Genomic DNA, 21380 nt, shown 5'->3' with positions numbered 1-21380 from the left:
GTTCAGTTTTGTGATGGTGCCATAGCCTAGAACAGGTATATTTCTTTCTATTCTCCTCCCATTCTCCAGAGGTCTATCATATCTACATTTTCCAAAATTACTTTAGGTATGTCCTTTATTTTGTTTATTTTGGTTAGTTTTCCAAAATAACCTTTCTTTCCTTTTTGATTTTTATTTTCAGGTCATCAAAATAGAACTATTCCTAGTCCTTTGTGTTATTAAACTCCCTTATGACCACTGATGACAATAGAATTCTGAGGTGATATGATTGTGATGTTCCTATATAACCAATTTATCCTTCTTTAGTCCCTTATGATTCCTCACTCATGTTTACCTTCTCTTGACTCAATCCAGGATTCTTTCTTTTTCAAATTTTCTTGTTAATTTACTGAATAAAACAAGCATTTATATAACATAGCACAAGAAAAAGATGATTGTACAGTACACTGCAAATCTACCATGCAAACTAGCTATTCTTTCAAATATACAACAAAATTATAATGTAAAGTTTTTTTTTCTTTCTCCCCCCTACTCCGAGATGGCTACTATTAGACAGTAATAGTATATATGTATAGAGGGTGTGTGTGTCTGTGTGTGTGAAATTATTCTGTATATACTTCTATTCATCAGTTCTTTCTTTGGATGCAGATAGTGTCTTTCTTTATATGTCCTTTATCAGGGTACTTTTCTTTTTAAATAAATTGATTATTTACTTTTTAGTTTTCAACTTTCACTTCCATAAGATTTTGAGTTCTAAATTTTCTCCCCCTGCCCAAGACAATGTGCAATCTGACCATAGGCTCCACATATACCTTCATATTAAGCATATTTTCACATTAGTCATGTTATTAAAGAAGAATTAGAACCAATGGGAGATACCACAAGAAAGAAGAAATAAACAAACATACAAACAAAAAAGAGCAAATAGTATGTTTACATCCACATTCAGATTGCACAGTTCTTTTCCTGGATGTTGTTAGAATTTTCCATCATGCGTCTTTTAGAGTTGTCTTAAATCCTTGCATTTCAGAGAAGAGCTAAGTCTATCAAAGTCAGTCATCATACTATGTGGCTGTTACCGTGTACAATGTTCTCCTGGTTCACTGCACTTCACTGAGCAACAGTTCATGTAAGTCTCTTTCCAGGTTTTTCTGAAGTCTGGCTGCTCTTCATTTCTTATGGAACAATAGTCTACCATCATATTCATATACCACAACTTGCTCAGCCATTTCCCAATTGAGGGGCATCCCCTCAATTTCTAATTCTTGGCCATCACAAAAAGAGCTGCTATAAATATTTTTGTACATGTGGGTCCTTTTCCTGTTTTTGTGATCTCTTTGGGGTACAAACATAGAAGTGGTATTGCTGGGTCAAAGTGTATACACAATTTTATATCCCTTTGGCCATTGTTCCAAATTGCTCTCCAAAATGGTTGGATCAGTTCATGACTCCACCAAAGAAGCATTAGTGTTCCAATTTTCTCACATCTTCTCCAACATTTATCGTTTTCCTGTTTTGTCTCTTTAGACAATCTGATAGGTGTGATGTGGTACCTCAGAGTCATTTTGATTTGCATTTTTCTAATCAATAATGGATTTAGAATTTCATGAGTATGGATAGCTTTAGTTTTTTCCTCTGAAAATTGCCTGTTCATATCCTTCGACCATTTATCATTGGGGAATGACTTGTATTCTTATAAATTTGACTTAGTTTCTATGTATTTTAGAAATGAGGCCTTTATGAGTGACACTGGTTGTAAAAATTCTTTCCCAGCTTCCCTCCTAATTTTGTTGCATTGGCTTTGCTTGTTTAAAACTTTTCAATTTAACATAATCAAATTATCCATTTTGCATTTAATAATGTTCTTTATCTCTTGTTTGGTCATACATTCTTCTGTTCTCCCCAAATCTGACAGGTAAACTATTCCTTGCTCTCACAATTTGCTTATAGGATCAGCCTTTATATCTACATTGTGTACCTATTTTGACTATTTTTGTATATGGTGTAAGATTTTGGTCTATGCCTAGTTTCTGCCATTCTCTTTTCCGGTTTTCCCAGCCTTTTTTTGTCAAGAAGTGAGTTCTCATCCCATAAACTGGGTCTTTGAATTTATCAAACAGTAGATTACTATAATCATTGAATTCTGTGTCTTATGTAACTAACCCATTCCACTTATCCACCACTCTATTTCTTAGCCAGTACCAAGTAGTTTTGATGGTTGCTTTTTATAACACAATTTAAAATCTGGTATGTCTAGGCCACCTTCCCTACCATTTCTTTTCATTAGTTCCCATGATATTCTGGACATTTTGTTCTTCTAGATGAATCTTGTTATTATTTTTTCAAGTTCTATAAAACAGGTTTTTTTGGTAGTTTGATTGGCATGGCACTGAATAAGTAAGTTAACTTAGGTAGAATTGTAACTTTGGTTTGTCAGGCTACCCATGAACAACTGATGTTTTTCCAGTTATTTAGTTCTGACTTTATTTGTGTGAAAAGTGTTTTGTAATTGTGTTCATAAAGTTCCTGGGTTTGTTCAGTAGATAGACTTCTAAATATTTTATAATGTCTCCAGTAACTTGAAATGGAGTTTCTCTTTCTACCTTTTGCTGTTGAGCTTTGATGGATATATATAGAAATGCCAATGATTCATATGGGTTTATTTTATATCCTGCAACTTTGCTAGAGTTGTTAATTATTTCAAATAGTTTTTTACTTGATTCTCCAGGATTCTTTAAGTATATCGTCATATCATCTGCAAAGAGGGACAGCTTTGTTTCTTCTTTGCTCATTCTAATACCTTTAATTTTTTTTATTCTCTTATTGTTAAAACTAACATTTCCGGTACATATTAAAAAAGAGTAGTAATAACTGACATCCTTGTTTCACCTCTGATCTTACTGGAAATGCTTCTATCTTATTCCCATTATGTAAAATGCTTGCTGAAGGGGGGTTTTAGGTAGATGCTACTTATTTTAAGGAAGACTCCATGTATTCCTATGCCCTCTAGTGTTTTTAATAGGAATGGGTGTTATATTTTGTTAAAAGCTTTTTCTATATCTATTGAGATGATTATGTGGTTTCTGTTAGTTTTGTAGTTGATATGATCAATTATGCTAATAGTTTTCTTAGTATTGATTCAGCCCTGCATTCCTGGTATAAATCCTACCTAGTTATAATGTATTATTCTTGTGATAAGTTGCTGTAATCTATTTGGTATTAAGTCATTTAAAATTTTTGCATCTGTGTTCCTTTTGGAAATGGCTCTATAATTTTCTTTCTCTGTTTTAACTCTTCCTAGTTTAGGTATCAGCACCATATTTGTATCATAAAAAGAATTTGGTAAGACTCCTTCATTGCCTGTTTTCCCAAATAGTCTATATAGAGTTGGAATTAATTATTCTTTAAATGTTTGATACAATTTGCATGTAAATCTGTCTGGCCCTGGAGAGTTTTTTCCTAGGAAGTTCATGGATTGTTTGTTTAATTTCTTTTTTCTGAAATGGGGTTGTTTAAGTAGTTTACTTCCTCTTCAGTTAATCAAGGCAATTTATATTTTCATAAATATTCATCCTTTTACTTAAGATTGTCAAATTTATTGGCATAGTGTTGGTCAAAATCAGCAAAATATGGTTTCTCTCCACACTCAGTGGGAAACTGGAACTTTAGAGAACTTATATGTGAAACATCCACACATAAGGGGAGACACACAGGAAGAAGATGTTTTACTTGGGCACGCACATGAAGGAATTATTGTCTTCAACAACACAAAACTGCCAAAGTATTCTACCAATATGGTTGTGTGGCTGCCGAATATTTTCGCTTACTAGGCATCTAACTCTGCTACTTCTGTGATACTTTCTGTAAAATAGTGTTAGGCTTCTGTCCACTCCAGCTTGTTATCTATTTCAGTTATTCTAGATCACTTAATACTCTGAAGCAATATCTACTATGGATGCTGTGATTTTAGCTCTTTCACCAGTTCTTTTAGCCAACTTTTCCATTTAATTGGGGTGTGTATGTGTGTGTGTGCGCACGCGTGTGTGTGGTGGTGTGTGTGTGTGTGTGAGAGAGAGAGAGAGAGAGAGAGAGAGAGAGAGAGAGAGAGAGAGAGAGAGAGAGAGAGAGAGTTGTGTTTAATAAACCTTTCCCCTTCAGAAAAGTGTCTGTATTTTTCTAATTTTTTCCTTCAGCTTCCTTCTTTGCCTCAGGTTTTTATCTGCTGTGGTATTTTAGAAAAAAAAAATCTTTATTTTCTGTTCTAAGTTCTCTCCCTCCACTCCCACTCTGACCCTTCCCATTGAGAATACAAGAAATATGATACCTATTACATACAAGAAGTCATGCAAAACATATTTCGGCTGTATCCATGTTCTGAAAAAAAGTTAGAAAAACAAAGAAAGGAAAAAAATATGCTTTAACCATTCCTCTGAGTTTATCAGTTCTCTATCTGGAGATGGATAGCATTTTTACATCATGAGTCCTTTGCTGCTGTGGTAGATCATTGTATGGATCAATACTAAGTCTTTCACAGTTCATTATCATTGCAGTATTTCTGTTACTGTGTAGATTGTTCTCTTGGTTCTCTTTACTTCGATTTTCATCAGCCCATGTAAGTCTTCCTAGGGTTTTCCTGAAAATTTCTCCTTTATGATTTCTTACAGCAAAATAGTATTTCATCATATTCTTATGCCATAACTTCTTCAGCCATTCTATTCAAATCTGCTCTTTAAACTCTTCTTAGAACACTTTGGTTCATGATGTCTCAAAACTTCTGTTAAATCTCTTGTCTTCTACAGTCTTCTCTGAGTCTCTCAGCTCAACTCTCACATAAATTAGGACCTATTATCACTAAGGCAAATGTCCCCAAGGATTTTCTTCTTCAATGAGAAGAGATTATTGAATGTTTTACCCTTGTCCCAGTATTCTTCTGTCCTATGCACATAATATTGATGTATACTTCTTGGTTGATCCACAAATGGAAGAATAGACACTGTCTCTGATCCTCATGACCTCCCAAACCTCTCCAAAATAAGAAGTATTTGCAGCTTTTGCTCCAAGACATCAATAAACTTATTGAGATAAAACTCAATGAACATTGCAGAGAAGTCTAATCCCTAATCTGATCTCTAAATCCCTTACCCAACTCAAAATCTAACAGAGCTCATCCTCTGTGAATTTTTTTTGACAATTTCCTTGCTGCTGCTAAATCTGCCAGGTAAATCCTCCTCTACTCATCTCATCCCCATTCACCATTTTGAGGCAAGAAAACAACAGAATTCAATTCTGCCTCTGCCCACACCTTGTTTGGAGAAGGTGGAGATACAGGAAAATGGGAAGCCTGCTTTGATCAGGGTGGCAGCATCCTTATTATAGTGCAATAATTTTCAGAGAATCAAGGAGCAGAAACAAATGGACAGGACACCAATTTTTGTGTGTCTGGGTTCCATTGGACCTGAAGGAAAGGTCACTGTTATGCAGTTTGGTCTAGTTCTATCCCACCAAAAGACTCTGAGCTGAGATTTGGGCTAGTGAAAAGTGTAGGAGGAGGCTGAGACAACTTTGATGTCCAATCCTTGTGAGATCATCCATCAAAGGAAAAGGGAATATGGAGCATGGGGAGGAGATGAAATTGCAAAAGATCCCAGGAAGAATAAAATTCAAGTTAAAACCTTAAACACTAGTAGATAAATCAAAAGGGGAATATATTAATAACAGAAGTTGCCTCCAGGTCATCTAAATGAGCCTAAACATGTGCAAATCAATATTGTAGGACTAAGGAAAATGAATTAATATCTGATGAGCCAGAGGATCCTGTGGATTCATAAGGGATCATGGAACTATATAGTTCAGGATGTTCCTGAATGGTTCAAGAGAGGAATAAGAATTGTGAAAACAGAATTAATAGCCTGCACAGTATAAATAATTTGCAGAATTGAAAAACTGGAATCCACTATGGTAAATCTCAGCAGAGAAACAAAATAGAGGACATGGAGTGAGGTTCTCTCTTTGACATCTCTACAATAGTGATGTGATTTGACTTCATGTGTATTTTGGGATCAACAAAGAAGAAATGACACTTCTTGGCAAGCATAGGAGTACATTTGATGTATTTTTATTTTTAAAAGTTATTGTGGTTGCAGCTAAGTGATGCAGTGGATAAAGCACCAGCCCTGAAGTCAGGAGGACCTGAGTCCAACTCTAGCCTCACACCAAACACTTCACACATACTAGCTGTGCGACCCTGTGCAAGTCACTTAAACCCAACTGCCTAAAAATAAAAAAAAAAAACATTCTGGATCCATAAGTCCCAGTGCATGATACCTATCTTGGTCTCTGAGCAGAAAAGAACTTTAGGGAGATAAGAGCCCATCAATCATTTTACTGGGTTTGGTTTCCAAATGGTCACTATCTCTGACCCACTGAGATTACTGGGTGTCCATTACCTGGTATTGAGCATAGTAGTGTCTATGTCTAATGTTCATGGTCCCTTTAAGAAGACAAATTTTTTTTGTTATTGATTTTTTTTAAGTGGTAATAATTCCTTTTTTGGTAGTATAAACTGGTAAGCAGAACTCTTATTTTATACAACATTAACTTTTGTCTTGTGAGACTGTTTAGCCTGAGTCACACACTTTAGTCTGTGAGTTATCTAGACTGTGGAATTGTGTTTCTTCATTTTGAGGAGGACTAATGACATCACAGGGTGTCTTAACTTGTTTGTGAATTGTATTTAAGTGAGGCAGAGTTGGGAAAAGTCTCATTCTTATTCTCTCTTCCAGAGTCATAGAACTCCAGTGACAAGAAAAAAGTCAAGACAACAGACGAGGGCTGAGATGTAGTGGATAACCTTAGTATTTTTGATATCTGTCTAACCTCTAAGCACTTCACAGGACCTATTTCAGCCACCTTCATGGACTTTGGAACAAACTGTTCTCATTCACCATTTCTATTGGTAGAAATCTTCAAATATTTTGGGTAGATATCCTCCCAAGTCAGTGACATGCTTGAGGCCAGAACAGGTTTCTTTGGTGTGTTTACATCTTTAGCAAAAGCTCTTTCTGTGAATAAATTCTTCACAATTTGCCGTAAGGACATCTCTGAGGAGTGTGGGTAGAAGGAGGTTTCCCTCTAGGCAAATTTTAGATTTTGTCACACCCATGCTACCATCTGCACAAAGATCTGTAGTGTCAATCCCCTGGGGGAAAAAAAGATCATTGACACAGGATGTATTAGAGCTCAGCGCTTCTACTAGGTGGGTTGTTGATTGGAGATATATCACTGTGGGTTATCGTAGTAACCATTACCATAATAATAACACAGTGATACAGTCCAACACACAATCTTCCTCCTTCAGAGCATTCTAGCGAAGCCTTTAGGAGGCTCAGGATTAGTCATTAACCAGATATTCCATTTATTAACCAGACCGAAGAGTGGAGAGAGCAGCAGAAGTAAGAGGTGGAAATGTAATTCCGTGAGTTTTCTATAGGGAGGGATACAGAAGAGTAAAGAGTACTTTCAATTGTCTTCGTATCCTTGACTGGTATTGACTCTAACAGGGAGGATAAAAAAATTATAGATGATTATTCTGGTTATGTTATTTTGTGGTATTTAACTTTTGCTACATTCTGTGTCTATACATACTATGTCTACTTTGGACCTCAAACTTGTCAGTATGAGTCATTTGGCTTTGCTGATCAGCCCTGTTCCTGAGAACTCAACTATGTTGCAAGGTCCCTTATGATCACTGGGGCAGTTGATGGTGACCTGGTAGACAAGGACAGATGGTATTTCAGTACACTGTGAAAGGAGAGAGGATTCATGGAGAGACTGTGAGATGTGTTCCTTTTATTCTCTCCTTCCTCATTGCATCCTTCATATTACTGCTACATCTATCTTCCTAATGTGTGATTCTGATAATGCTACTGCCCTGGAATATCTTCAGTGGTCCCTCATTGTTTACTGAATAATGTCCTAACTCCTTAATCTAGGAATCTGGGTCCTCTAACCTTATGCTGCCTTTCTAGGCTTACTGTCCCCTATACATGCCCACCCCAAATGCACTACTTATTATTCCCTCAGTGTGTCCTGCACTTCCACCTTCCAAGATTTTGCTTATTCAGTTCAACAAAGATTTACTGAACAGTTGAAGCTGTAGGGTGCACAGCAGTCACACTCCACTAAAACTATCTATGCAGATGGGCTAAACCAGATTGATGGTAATTGACAGGCCCAAAACCCATTGATGAGTTAGGGGGATGTGTAACCTAAGCATGTGAAGACTTCTCCCAGTGGAATGAAAAGAGGACAGTTTGTTTCAGTGACCATGAAGGCAGCTGAGGAATGCACTTGTAGAGCACTTAAACCTTGGCCAGACATCAAAGATACTAAGGTTATCATTAAATCCCAGGCTATCCCTAGTCATCTTAACTTTCGTATTGCCACTGTACTTCGATGACTCTGGAAGAAAGAGCTGGGTTGATGACTTTTCCCAACTTTGTCTCACTGAAATCCAATTCACCAACAAGTCAAGAGTCACCCAGTGATGTCATTGGTCCTCCTCAGAAATGAAGGATGACCAGCAGCTAAATTCTTGCCATATGAAAAGGCTACATGATGAACTCTTAGAAAACAAAGATAAACATGGAATGTTTCTTGACCTCAAGGAATCTACATTCCTCTTGGGGGATATCAACATGTGCATAGAGAAGTAAATACATGTAATTCAAAAATAGAATACTAATACACAATTAGTGATAGGTCTTAGAAAGAAAACTACATGGAATAAGTTTCAGATTAATTAAGCTATGAAGACACTTGAATTCTGTGAGGCAGAGATGAGAAGGAAATGAATCCTGGGGGGTCAAGCAGGAGGTGGAAGCTGACTTGAACTTTTTAGAAGACTAAAAGATTAGATGTAGAGTAAGAGAATTTGAGTTTGAATCCTAGCCTTGGTGCTGAGAATTAGCATATTCTTTTCCCTTTGAATTTAGACTTATGGTATCCATAAGTCTTTTAGAGTTGGTTGGTGGTACATTGGATAGAGTACTAGGCCTGGAGTCAGAAGATCTGAGTTCACACTTGGCAGATACTAGCTGTGGGACCTTGAGCAAGTCAGTTAACCCCTATTTGCTTCAGTTCCTCATCTGTAAAATGAGGATATACCTGGAGAAAGAAATAGCAAGGAGTGATTACTCCAGTATCTTTGCCAAGAAAACATGTTCAAAATTAGAAGGAGCTCAGGAAACTGGGGAAAAGATTGCAGCAAATTTATCTGATAATCTAATTTCTGAAATGTATAGAGAAATGAGCCAAATTTGTAAAACAATCTTCCATTGATTAATGGACAAAGGATACAAATTGGCAGAGAAAGAAATCTGAACTATCAATTGTCATATAAAATTGTCATATAAGCAGAGAAATGCAAATTAAGGTTACCATGTCACACCTAGGAGACACACCTAACATGCCAGGAAAGGAAAATGCAAATGCTGGAGAGGATGTGGGAAAAGGAATACATTAAAGAAATTGGTAGAGCTGTGAACTAGTTAAACATTTCTGGAGAAAAATATGGAACTATGGCCAAAGGGCCCAAAAAACTTTGCATACCTTTTGACCCAGTAATAGCACTATTAGTGTTGTATCTCAAAGATAAAAAAGAAAAATAAAAATGATACATATATGCAAAAATATTTGTAGCAGCACTTTTTGTAGTAGCAAAGAACTGGAAACTGAGGGGCTGCCAATCAGTTAGGAAATGGCTGAACATATTGTGGTATATGCATATGATGGAATAAGTGCTATAAGAAAAGATGAAAGGGATGGTTTGAGAAAACGTAAGAAGACTCAAATAAACTGATGCAAGTTGAAGTGAGTAGAACTAGGAGAACCATCTACATAATAACAGGTATATGATGAGGAAAATAAGCTGCAAAAGACTTAGTAACTCTGATCAGTGCAGTGATTCACCACAGCTCCAAAGGATTCATGAAATAAACTGCTATTCACGTTCAGATTCTAATGGACTTAGAGTGCAGATTGAAGCAATTTTTCTTTTTTTCCATTTTTTGTGAACATGGCTAATACAGAAATAGGTTTTACATGACTCCATATGTATTTTTCATAACCTATTTCTTGCCTTCTTAATGGGAGATAGAAATAAAGGAGTGAGGGAAAGAATGCAGAATTCAAAATAAAATTAAAAAATGAGGTTAATATTAAGGTTATTATTAGGATCAAATTAAATAATCTGATTTGTAAAATTGAAAGCTCTGGATAAATGTCTCCAGTCTCTAATGGTAACATAGATGGTCTTCTATGCTCTTCATAGCTGTTCAACTATGTTCATAGTTGGCTTCTTTTTCTTTTCAAACACCATTTATGGGGTGGGGCAGCTAGGTGGCCCAGTGGATAGAGCACCGGCCTTGAGGTCAAGAGGACCTGAGTTCATATCCGGCCTCAGACCAAACACTTGCCCCTTACTAGCTGTGTGACCTCCAGTTGTCTAAAAAAAAGGTGGCTCTATTCACTTAACCCCAATTGCCTAAAAACAAAACAAAACAAAAGAAAAAAACCCACTATTTATGGGGAAGGATGCAGTAAAAAGAAAAAGGCTTGACAGAGTCTATCCTATAGATATTTAAGTTCAGGCATCTGCAGATGTTTATTAACTAGACTGATCATAGTTTAAGCATCTTCCAGGATCATGAACCTGAGTGCTTGGTGGCAAGCCTAGGTTATGCTATAGGTAACCTTTTGTCTAAGGCTTTTCCTTGTCACACACATGCCATAATTTGTTCAGCCATCATCCATTTGAGGTGGTACCTCATTCCCTGTTTCTAATTCTTTGCCACAAAAAAACCCAGCTGTTGTAAGCATTTTACATATGTGTTCTTTTCTTTTTTCTTTGATCTCTTTGGCATATTTTTATTAGCAGTATTCCTGGGTCCAAGAGTATGTACAGTTTAATAGCATTTAGGAATATTTCTCAAATTTGTTTACAGAATTGTGGACCGGTTTCACAGTTCCACAACAGGGTATCTATTTCCCACGTCTTCCAGCATTTGTCATTTTTTTTTGGTCAATTCTGCTGATCTGAGGAGTGTGAGGTGGTATTTGAGAGGTCTTTCAATTTGCATGTATCTAATTTTTAGTAGTTGAAAACACTTCTAAATGGCTTTTGTAGTTTGATTTCTTCCTTAGAAAAATGTGTATTCATATGAATTGGGGAATGACTTTTATTCTTATAAATTTCAAATAGTTTCCTATGTATCTTAGAAATGAAATTTTTATCAGAGAAACCTACTGAAAATATTTTTTCCTGAATTTCCTGCTTCTCTTTTAATTGTAATTGAGTTGTTTTTGTTGTACATAATTTTTAATTTTATGTAATCAAAATTGTCCACTCTTAGGAGACTATTTCCTATTTGGTCATGAACTCTTCCCTATCCATAGACCTGAGAGGTAAATTGCTTCAATTTTAATATTAATATTGTTGGATTCAGGTTTCTACTCCATTTTACTGTCTTCTTCCATTGTATAGGTGAGTCCATCTTATTCAAATATATAATTATATTATCATTTGTAATCTTCCCTCCATGTCTTTTTTTGTGTGTTTTTCTTTCTCTGTGTTTTCTGAGTAATCTTTAAGAGTTTGTTTTGCTTCTGACTAATCTCTCCCTTAATATTCATTTTCTCTTATCACTCTCTCCTCTTAACCATTTCTCCATCTGGGTGTCTTTTGGATGAAATGTATTTTTGTACCAGATGTGTGTGTATGTTTAGTGTGCACCCTGAACCCCAGGAACCCCAAAGTGAAACAGAGTCTGCTCTAAGAAACAAACAAAATTGAGTTATGTGTGTTCATGGTTTAATTTCTCAAAGTGGCTTGACATGCATTGCAATGGGAGTTCAGTCCAAAACTGGGTTAAGAGGACCAGTTTAGAACTAGCTTGGTTTGGGATTTTGAGGTACAGCTTTTTATGCTCTTTGAAGAGTAGGTGTTCCTAAGAGAGTGCCAATCAAATGTGATTCATTGACATAACAGAGGGTGGGTGGGTTTCTTAGATCACTCAGCCCACCATCAAAGTCTGTCTCCACCCAAATCCAAGCAGGATAAAATCAATTCAGGCCTGGCTTGGAGTTTTACCAAGATAAGAAGATTCAATGCAATCTCATTATCAGAGATGTCCTTCTGAACAACTTTGGACAGAAAGCTGACAGGGTGGAACTCTGAGTCTCCCAAACCCAGATTACCAAGAGAAATCATTTTCCACACTAGTTTTCCCTCATCTGTGCAGTTCAGTTGAAAGTGAGGTTCAAGTGTCGCCTATTCACCCCCACATCCTTATTGTATAAATTTCCATTTGCATACCCCGTTTATATGAGATAATTTCCCTTATTCTTCCCTTCCTATTCCTCAGTGTATTCTTCCATTTTCATTCTTATTTTAAAATTGTAAAAATATAATAAAAGTACTCCTAGACTCTCTGTCTTATGAGATTCTTTCTATGACCCCTGATGATAATAGAGTTCTGAGTGGATACATGTGTTATCTCCCCACATAAAAGTGTAAACAGTTTTTTTCTTTTTCTTTTTTAGCTCCTTATGAATCTTCACTCATATTTTAATATTTGCTTTTAGTAAATCTTTTAATATGTTCCTTGATTCAATCCAAGATTCTTTTCTTTTCTTTTTTCTTTTTTGGGCATTTAGGTTAAGTGACTTGCCCAGAGTCACACGGCTAGTAACTGTTATGTGTTTGAGGCCGCACTTGAACTCAGGTCCTCCTGACTCCAAGGCCATGGCTCTATCCACTGTGTCCCCTAGCTGCCCCCAGGATTGTTTTGAAAGAGAATATAGGAAATGGAAGAAAAATGGTAGATTCTCTTCTTAAGTCAAGGTTATGCACGCAGTTGCTACTCCATCAATATTTCTACAGTCAATTGATTAAGAACATTTGTGTCCTGTAACTTTCAGGCTGTAAAAATAGTTTCTTGGACTTTAGATATTTTGCAGATGGAAGGAAATAAAGAGAATAGCACTGTGATCTGAGATCACAACTCATAGAGGGTCCCCTAATCTGTGTGTGTGTGTGAGGTGAAGTTGGCATTAGGACTGATGAATGGTTGAATAATGAACCTTTAGCTAGAATAGAGGTTCCCGAATTTGTTTGCCCTATGGTTTCTTTAAAAAAAAATTGATAAGTACCACTCCCCCTGGAAATTTACTTTCTTCAACTTTTTAAAAAAGTTATGTCATTTCAAAAAATATAAAATCCGTATTTAAAAAATAACCCATCTTAAATTTGATAATTTATTGTAAATTTGTGGGTTTTTCCCTGCAGTGAAAGTTTGGTCACACAATATTGCTACATGTATCATATTGTAAACAAGTCATTACATGCACATATTTCTGCCAATGCACCCTGGACTTAGTGATATGTGTCACACACTCGCCTGCCAACATTTGTTTGTGAAGACCTGTTGGCATACTTGACCATTGATTGGTTATAACTAGCATCTTGTGTATGTGGAAAATAATGTGATCACTACAACTTTAACTCTATTACACAACAGAGGAAACATGTATGAATGGTTTTTCAAAATTCTCTTCTCTTCCTTCTTTATGCTTCCAACTGCCCCTTTATTTTTATTCAACACCCCCCAATCACACCCAAAGTTACTACTGCCACCCTGTGTTGTTCCAGTGCCTCTCAATAGGCAGTGTTGCCCATTTTGGGAACCAGTAAGTTAGGGATTCTCAACATTGGCTTTCCACTCCCATCTTCCTTCTTGAGCATCAGAGGAATTAGAACTGAAGTTCAAAGTCCTAAGGCTTTGTGTTTACAATTCTGTAAGGTGATGTTGATAACAATGAGAAGTTAAAAGAGAATTTCAGGTTGTTTGTTGATGCTGTCTACCAGGATATATCAGAGGACAAGAGTTATTAAACCAAGGACTCTGACCTTAAATTAATTGATCTTTCTGTTATACTCCTATCACTATTCATTCCATGTCATGGCCATACATAATGACTCCACAGTGTGTAACTTCCCATATGGACTCAGAATTTCACAGAAAGTTGGAAACACAGTCTTTGTGGTACTTTTCAGTAGAGTTAACTGGTTTTATTTATGAGAAGAGTCCTTGGTTTAAATCCTAGTTCTTCTTATATTTATTATTTGTATGAGCTTGGGCAGATCAATTAAACTTTAGTAGCCTCAATTTCCTTATAAAATCAGAGCATTGGACTGGTTGTTCTCTGTTTCATTTAAATTTTAAATTATAATTTGGCTTCAAACTAGGATTTTATGTTATGGTAGAAGTTGTATTTTTACCTTTGTGATCTCCACCTCTCAGGCAGGTCTTGTATAATATTACTGTGCTTTTGAGGTGAAGACATTAAAAAAGCAGCCGTAGACCTTTTAAAAAAATTATTAATGTTTTGTAAATGTTTAAATGTTAAAAATGTTGCAAATGTTTAAAAACATTTACAATTATTCCCACTTGTGTCTTGTAAGGCAAGTAAAATTAATAATAGAATGTCTTAACCTGAAATTTTATGTAGTATTTCACATCTATGGCACCCCCACCTTTCTATTAAAAACAATTACATAAATCTGTTTTTATTCCTATTCCAAACCCAGTGAAAAAAAAAGAAGAGCAAATTCTTGTAAAAGTATCCATAGTCAAATGAAACAGCTTCCCTGTATGAGTGCATAAAAAAGTGTAGATGTTTCATTCTGTGCCCTAAATCTATAACCTCTGAAAGCATGTTTCATCATTAGTCTTCCAGGAAATTTATCTTGTTATTAACATATGCATTGTTTTCCTGCATCTGATGCTCCTTTCATTTTTTTTTTAGCTGGCCATTGGGTGAAGTGACTTGTCCAGGGTCACACACCTAGTAAGTGTTATGTGTTTGAGGCTAGATTTCAACTCAGATCCTCCTCAAAATGGTTGGCTTTGTAGTTTTTTTTTTTAGTTTCATGATCAATGGTCTTTCTGTATTTGTACATGAAGTTTTTATATCTCGACAAATCTTCAGTTTTTGTGATTTTGCCGCATAGCCAAGACCAGGCATATTTCTTTCTATTCTCATCCACCATTCTCCAGAGGTCTATCATGCCTAAAGTTTCTAAAATTAGTTTAGTTTTGTCCTCCATTCCTTATTGTTTATTTTGGTTAGTTTTCAAAAATAATGTTCCTTTCCTTTTTGAGTTTTATTTTGAGGGCATCAAAATAGAACTATTCCTAGTCCTCTCTCTTATTAAACTCCCTCTATGACCACTGCTGATACTAGAAATCTGAAGGAATACATTTTTCATGTCCCTATATAACCAATGGATCCTTATTTAGTCCCTTATGATTCCTCATTCATGTTTGCCTTCTCTTGACTAAATCTAGGTTTCTTTTCTTTTTTTAAATTTTCTTGTTAATTTACAGAATAAAACAAGCATTTAGATAACATAGTGCAAGAAGAAAGATGATTGTACAGGCAACTGCAAATCTACTATGCAAACTTGCTGTTCTTTCAAACATACAACAAAATTATCATGTAAGTATAGTCTTTTTTTTTTTCTTTCCTCCCCCCATCCTGAGTTGGCTACCATTAGACAGAAATAGGTATTTATATATAGTTGTGTGTGTGTGTGTGTGAAATTATTCTATAGATACTTCTATTTATCAGTTCTTTCTTTCTTTGGATGCAGATAGTGTCTTTCTTCCTATATCCTTTATCAAGATACTTTTCTGTTTTTAAAAAATTGATTAATTTTTAGTTTTCAACATTCACTTCCATAAGATTTTGTTTTCTAAATTTTCCTCCCTTCCCCAAGACAGTGTGCAATCTCATATAGCTTCTACATATACATTCGTATTAAGCATATTTTCACATTAGTCATGTTATTAAAAAGAATTACAACCAATGGGAGATATGACAAGAAAGAAGAAACAAAGAAACAACAAAGAAAAAAAAGAGAGCAAATAATATGCTTACATCTGCATTCAGATTCCATAGTCCTTTTTCTGGATGTGGTTAGCATTTTCCATCATGTGTCTTTTAAAGTTGTCTTAAATCCTTGGATTTCTGAGAAGAGGTAAGTCTCTCAAAGTTTGTCATCACACAATGTGGCTGTTACAGTGTACAATATTCTCCTGCTTCTGCCCACTTCACTTAGCAACAGTTCATGTAAGTCTTTCCAGGTTTTTCTGAAGTCTGCCTGCTCCTCATTTCTTGTGAAACAATAGTATCCCATTACATTCATATACCACAACTTGCTCAGCCATTCCTCAATTGACGGGCATTCCCTCAATTTCTAATTCTTGGCCATCACAAAAAGAGCTGCTATAAATATTTTTGCACATGTGGGCCCTTTTCTTGTTTTTATGATCTCTTTGGGGTACAAACCTAGAAGTGGGTCAAGTGTATACATAATTTGATAGCCCTTTGGCTATTGTTCCAGACTGCTCTCCAAAGTGGTTGGATCAGTTCACAACTCCACCAACAATGCACTAGTGTTCCAATTTTCTCACATCTCCAACATTTATAATTTTCCTGTTTTTCCATGTTAGCCAATCTTATAGGTGTGATGTGGTACCTCAGAGTCATTTTGATTGGCATTTCTCTAATCAATAATGATTTAGAATATGTTTTCATATGACTACAGATAGCTTTAGTTTCTTCTTCTGAAAACTGCCTATTCACATCCTTTGGGCATTTCTCAATTGGAGAATGACTTGTATTCTTATAAATTTGACTCAGTTCTCTACATATTTTGGAAAAGAAGCCTTTATCAGAGACACTGGCTGTAAAATTTTTTCCCAGCTTTCTGCTTCCCTTGTAATATTGATCGCATTGGCCTAGTTTGTGCAAAAACTACATTAATTTAATGTAATCAAAATTTTCTATTTTGCATTTCATTCCTGTTTGTTCATAAATTCTTCTGTTCTCCATAGATGTGACAGGCAAACCCTTACTCTCCCAGTTTGCTTATAGTATCAGCTTTATAACTAAATCATGTACCCATTTTGATTTTATCTTGGTATAGGGTGTAGGATGTTGGTCTATGTCTAGTTTCTGTCATACTCTTTCTCCAGTTTTCCCATAAGTTTTTGTTAAATAGTGAATTCTCATCCCAGAAGCTGGAGCCTTTGGGTTTATGAAACAGTAGATTGGCATAGTCATTGACTATTGTGTCTTGTGTGCCTAACCTATTCCACTGATTCACAACCCTTTTTCTTGTATTTTTGATGACTGCTCCTTTATAATACAATTTAAGATCTGGTACAGCTAGGCAACCTTATCTTGCATTTCTTTTCATTAATTCCCTTGATATTCTGGACCTTTCGTTCTTTCAGATGATTTTTCTTTTTATTTTTTCTAGCTCTATAAAATTTTTTTGGTAGTTTGATTTGTATGGCACTAGATAAATAAATTAATTTAGGTAGAATTGTCATTTTCGTTATGTTAGCTCAGCCAACTGATATTTTGCTACTGATATTTTCCCAATTATTTGGATCTGACTTTATTTCTATGAAATGTATTTTGTATCTTTGTTCACACGGTTCCTGAGTTTGTTTGGGCAGGTACACTCCCAAATATTTTATGATGTCTACAGTAACTTTAAATGAAATTTCTCTTTCTATCTCTTGCTATTGGGCTTTGTTAGTACTATATAGAAATGGTGATGATTTATGTGGGTTTATTTTATAACCTGCAAGTTTGTTAAAGTTGTAAAGTTGTGGAAATTTCTCTATCTCTTGCTGTTGGGCTTTGTTAGTAATATAAGAAAATGCAGATTTCTGTGGATTTATATTTTATATCCTGCAACTTTGTTAAAGTTGTTTATTTCAAGTAATTTTTTACTTGATTTTTTAGTATTCTCTAAGTATAACATCAAATGAACTGCATAGAGTGATAGGTTTGTTTCTTCATTACCTCTTCTTATACCTTCAATTTCTTTTTCTTCTCCTATTGCTAAAGCTAACTTTCTAGTACAATATTGGATAGCAGTGGTGATAACATCCTTGTTTAACCACCCACCTCTGCTCCCATCTTGTTGGGAATGCATCTAGCTTATCCTCATTACATATAATGCTTGCTGATGGTTTTAGGTAGGTAGGAAGGTTCCACTGATTCCTGTGCTCTCTAGTGTTTTTTAATAGGAATGGGGGCTTTGTCAAAATCTTTTTCTGCATCTGTTGAGATAATCATATGATTTCTGTTAGTTTTGTTTTTTATCTGGTCAATTATGCTGACAATTTTCCTAATACTGAAGAAGTTATCAGCATTCTTTTCAAAGAGAATACGGCAAAAGAAAAATCACAAGGAAAATCAGTTTCTTAATTCAAGCTTATTGCACATAATAGATTCTCAGTCAATGTTGTTATGATGAATTTATAAATAACTTTGTGTTCTATTACTTCCTGTGCTACAGAAATAGTTTCTTGAGTTCTAGATATTTTGCAGATGCAAGTAACCAAGGTGTAAAGAGCCATTATTTCAGATGACAGCCAACAGAGGGACACCCTAATCTATTAGCAGAGTGGCAGTAGGAGTTATGAGAAGTTGAATTACATACTTTTAGCTGGGCTGTCCTCTAATTAGTCTTCTACTCCCACCTTTCCTAAGCATCAGAGGAATTAGAATTGAAGCTCAAAATGTTGGACTTTGTATTGATTTTTACTGAAAAGATAATATTGAGAACAACGGGAAGTTAAAGGAAAAATTCTTTTCTTTATTTATTATCTTTTAATTTTATTTTTAAAATTAATTAATTTATTTTTAGCCTTCAAAAGTTACTTCCATAAGGTTTTGAGTATTAAATTTTCTCCCTCTCCCTCCCCACTGCCCTCCCCAAGATGGTGTGTTGATATAGGCTGTACATATATGTTGCTATTAAACATATTTTCACGTTAGTCATGTTGTAAAGAAGAATTTGAACCAATAGGAGGAACCAGAAGGAAGAAGAAACAAAACAAAACAGAAGGAAAAAAAACAAATAGTATGCATCGATCTGCATTCAAACTCCATAGTTCTTTCTCTGGTTGTGGATAGGATTTTCCATCATGGGACTTTTGGAGATGTCTTAGATCCTTGCATTGCTAAGTCTATCAAAATTAGTTATCCCACAATATGGCTATTACTGTATACCACATTCTTGTGGTTGTGCTCACTTCACTCAGCATCATATACAGTCTATACAAGTTTTTCCAGGTTTTTCTGAAGTCTACCTGCTTCATTTCTTATAGCAACAGTATTCCATTACATTCATACACCACAACTTGTTTAGCTATTCCCTAATTGATGGGCATCACCTCAATTTCCAATTCTTTGCCATCACAGAAACAGCTGCTGTAAATATTTTTGTACCTTTTCTCATTTTCATGATCTCTTTGGGATACAGGCTTAGAAGTGGTATTGCTGGGTGAAAGTGTATGCAATTTTTATATCCTTCGGGTATAGTTTCAAATTGCTCTCCAAAATGGTTGGATTTGTTCACAACTCCACGAACAATACATTAATGTTCCAATTTTCCCTAATCTTCTCCAACATTTATCATTTTCTTGTTTTGTCATTTTTGCCAATCTTATAGGTGTGATGTGATACCTCAGAGTTATTTTGATTGGCATTTCTCTAATCAATAGTGATTTAGAGTAATTTTTCGTATCACTATAGATAGCTTTAATTTCTTCCTCTGAAAACTGCCTGTTCATATCCTTTGACCATTTATGAATTGTGGAGTGACTTGTATTCCTAGAAATTTGACTTAGTTCTCTATGCATTGTAGAAAAGAGGCCTTTGTCAGAGACACTGGCTGTAGAAATTCTTTCCTAGCTTCCCTCCTAATCCTGGTTGCATTGGCTTTGTGTAAAACTTTTTCAATTTTAAACAATCAAAATCATCCATTTTGCATTTAATACTGTTCTTTATCTCTTGTTTGGTCATAAATTCTTGTGTTCTCTAGAAATCTGAAAAGGTAAACTATTCCTTGTTCTCCAAGTTTGCTTATAGGAGTAGCTTTTATATCTAAATTGTGTACCCATTTTGACTTCATTTTGGTATATGGTGTAAGATTTTGGTCTATGCCCATTTTCTGCCATTATCTTTTCCAGTTTTCCCAGCAGTTTTTGTCAATCAGTGAGTTTTTATCCCAGAAGCTGGGGTCTATACAATAATATTTTGGTAATTTGATTGGTATGTCACTGAATAAGCAAGTTAATGTAGGTAGAATTTTAATTTTTTTTATATTAGGTCAGCCTACCCATGAGTAACTGATGTTTTTCCAATTATTTAGTTCTGACTTCATTTGTGTGAAAAGTGTTTTCTAATTGTGTTCATAAATTTCCTGTATTTACTTCTGTAGATGAACTCCTAAGTTCTTTATAATGTCTCCAGTAACTTTAAAAGGAATTTCTCTTTCTATCTCTTGCTGTTGAGCTTTGTTGTTAATGTATGGAAATGCCAATGATTTATGTGGGTTTATTTTATATCCTACAACTTTGCTAAAGTTGTTAATTATTTCAAATTTTTTTTTACTGGATTCTCTAAGATTCTAGAAGTATATCTTCATATCATTTGCAAAGAGTAATAGCTTTGTTTCTTCTTGCTTATTCTAATACCTTAAATTTTTTTATTCTCTTATTGTTAAAACTAACATTTCCAGTACCATATTAAACAACAATGGTAATAACTGACATCCTTGTCTCACCTCTGATTTAACTGGAAATGCTTCTAGCTTATTCCAATTACACATAATGCTTGCTGAGGGTTTTAGGTAGATGCTACTTATTTTAACGAAAACTCCATTTATTCCTATGCACTCTAGTGTTTCTAATAGGAATGGGTGTAATATTTTGTCAAAAGCTTTTTCTGCATCTATTGAGATGATCATGTGTTTTCTGTTAGTTTTGTAGTTGATTTGATCAGTTATGCTAATAGTTTTCTTAATATTGAACCAGCCCTGCATTCCTGGTATTAATCCTACCTAGTTGTAGTGTATTATTCTTCTGATAAGTTGCTGTTATCTATTTGCCATTATTTCATTTAAATTTTTTGCATCCATGTTCATTAGGGAAATTGGTCTATAATTTTCTTTCTGTGTTTTGACTCTTCCCAGTTTATGTATCAGCACCATATTTTATCATAAAAAGAATTTGGTAAGACTCCTTCCTTGCCTGTTTTCCCAAATTGTCTTTATAGAGTTGGAATTAATTATTATTTAAATGTTTCATAGAATTTACTTGTAAATCCATCTGGCCCTGAAGAGTTTTTCCCAGGAAGTTCATTGATTGCTTGTTCAATTTCTTTTACTGAAATGGGGTTGTTCAAGTAGTTTACTTCCTGTTCTGTTAATCTAGGCAATGTATATTTTGATA

The sequence above is a fragment of the Phascolarctos cinereus genome, unplaced genomic scaffold (genome assembly GCF_003287225.1).
Source record: "Phascolarctos cinereus isolate Bilbo 61053 unplaced genomic scaffold, phaCin_HiC Scaffold_3;HRSCAF=262, whole genome shotgun sequence".
Classification (NCBI taxonomy): domain Eukaryota; kingdom Metazoa; phylum Chordata; class Mammalia; order Diprotodontia; family Phascolarctidae; genus Phascolarctos; species Phascolarctos cinereus.
Note: the sequence above shows the minus strand (reverse complement) of the source record.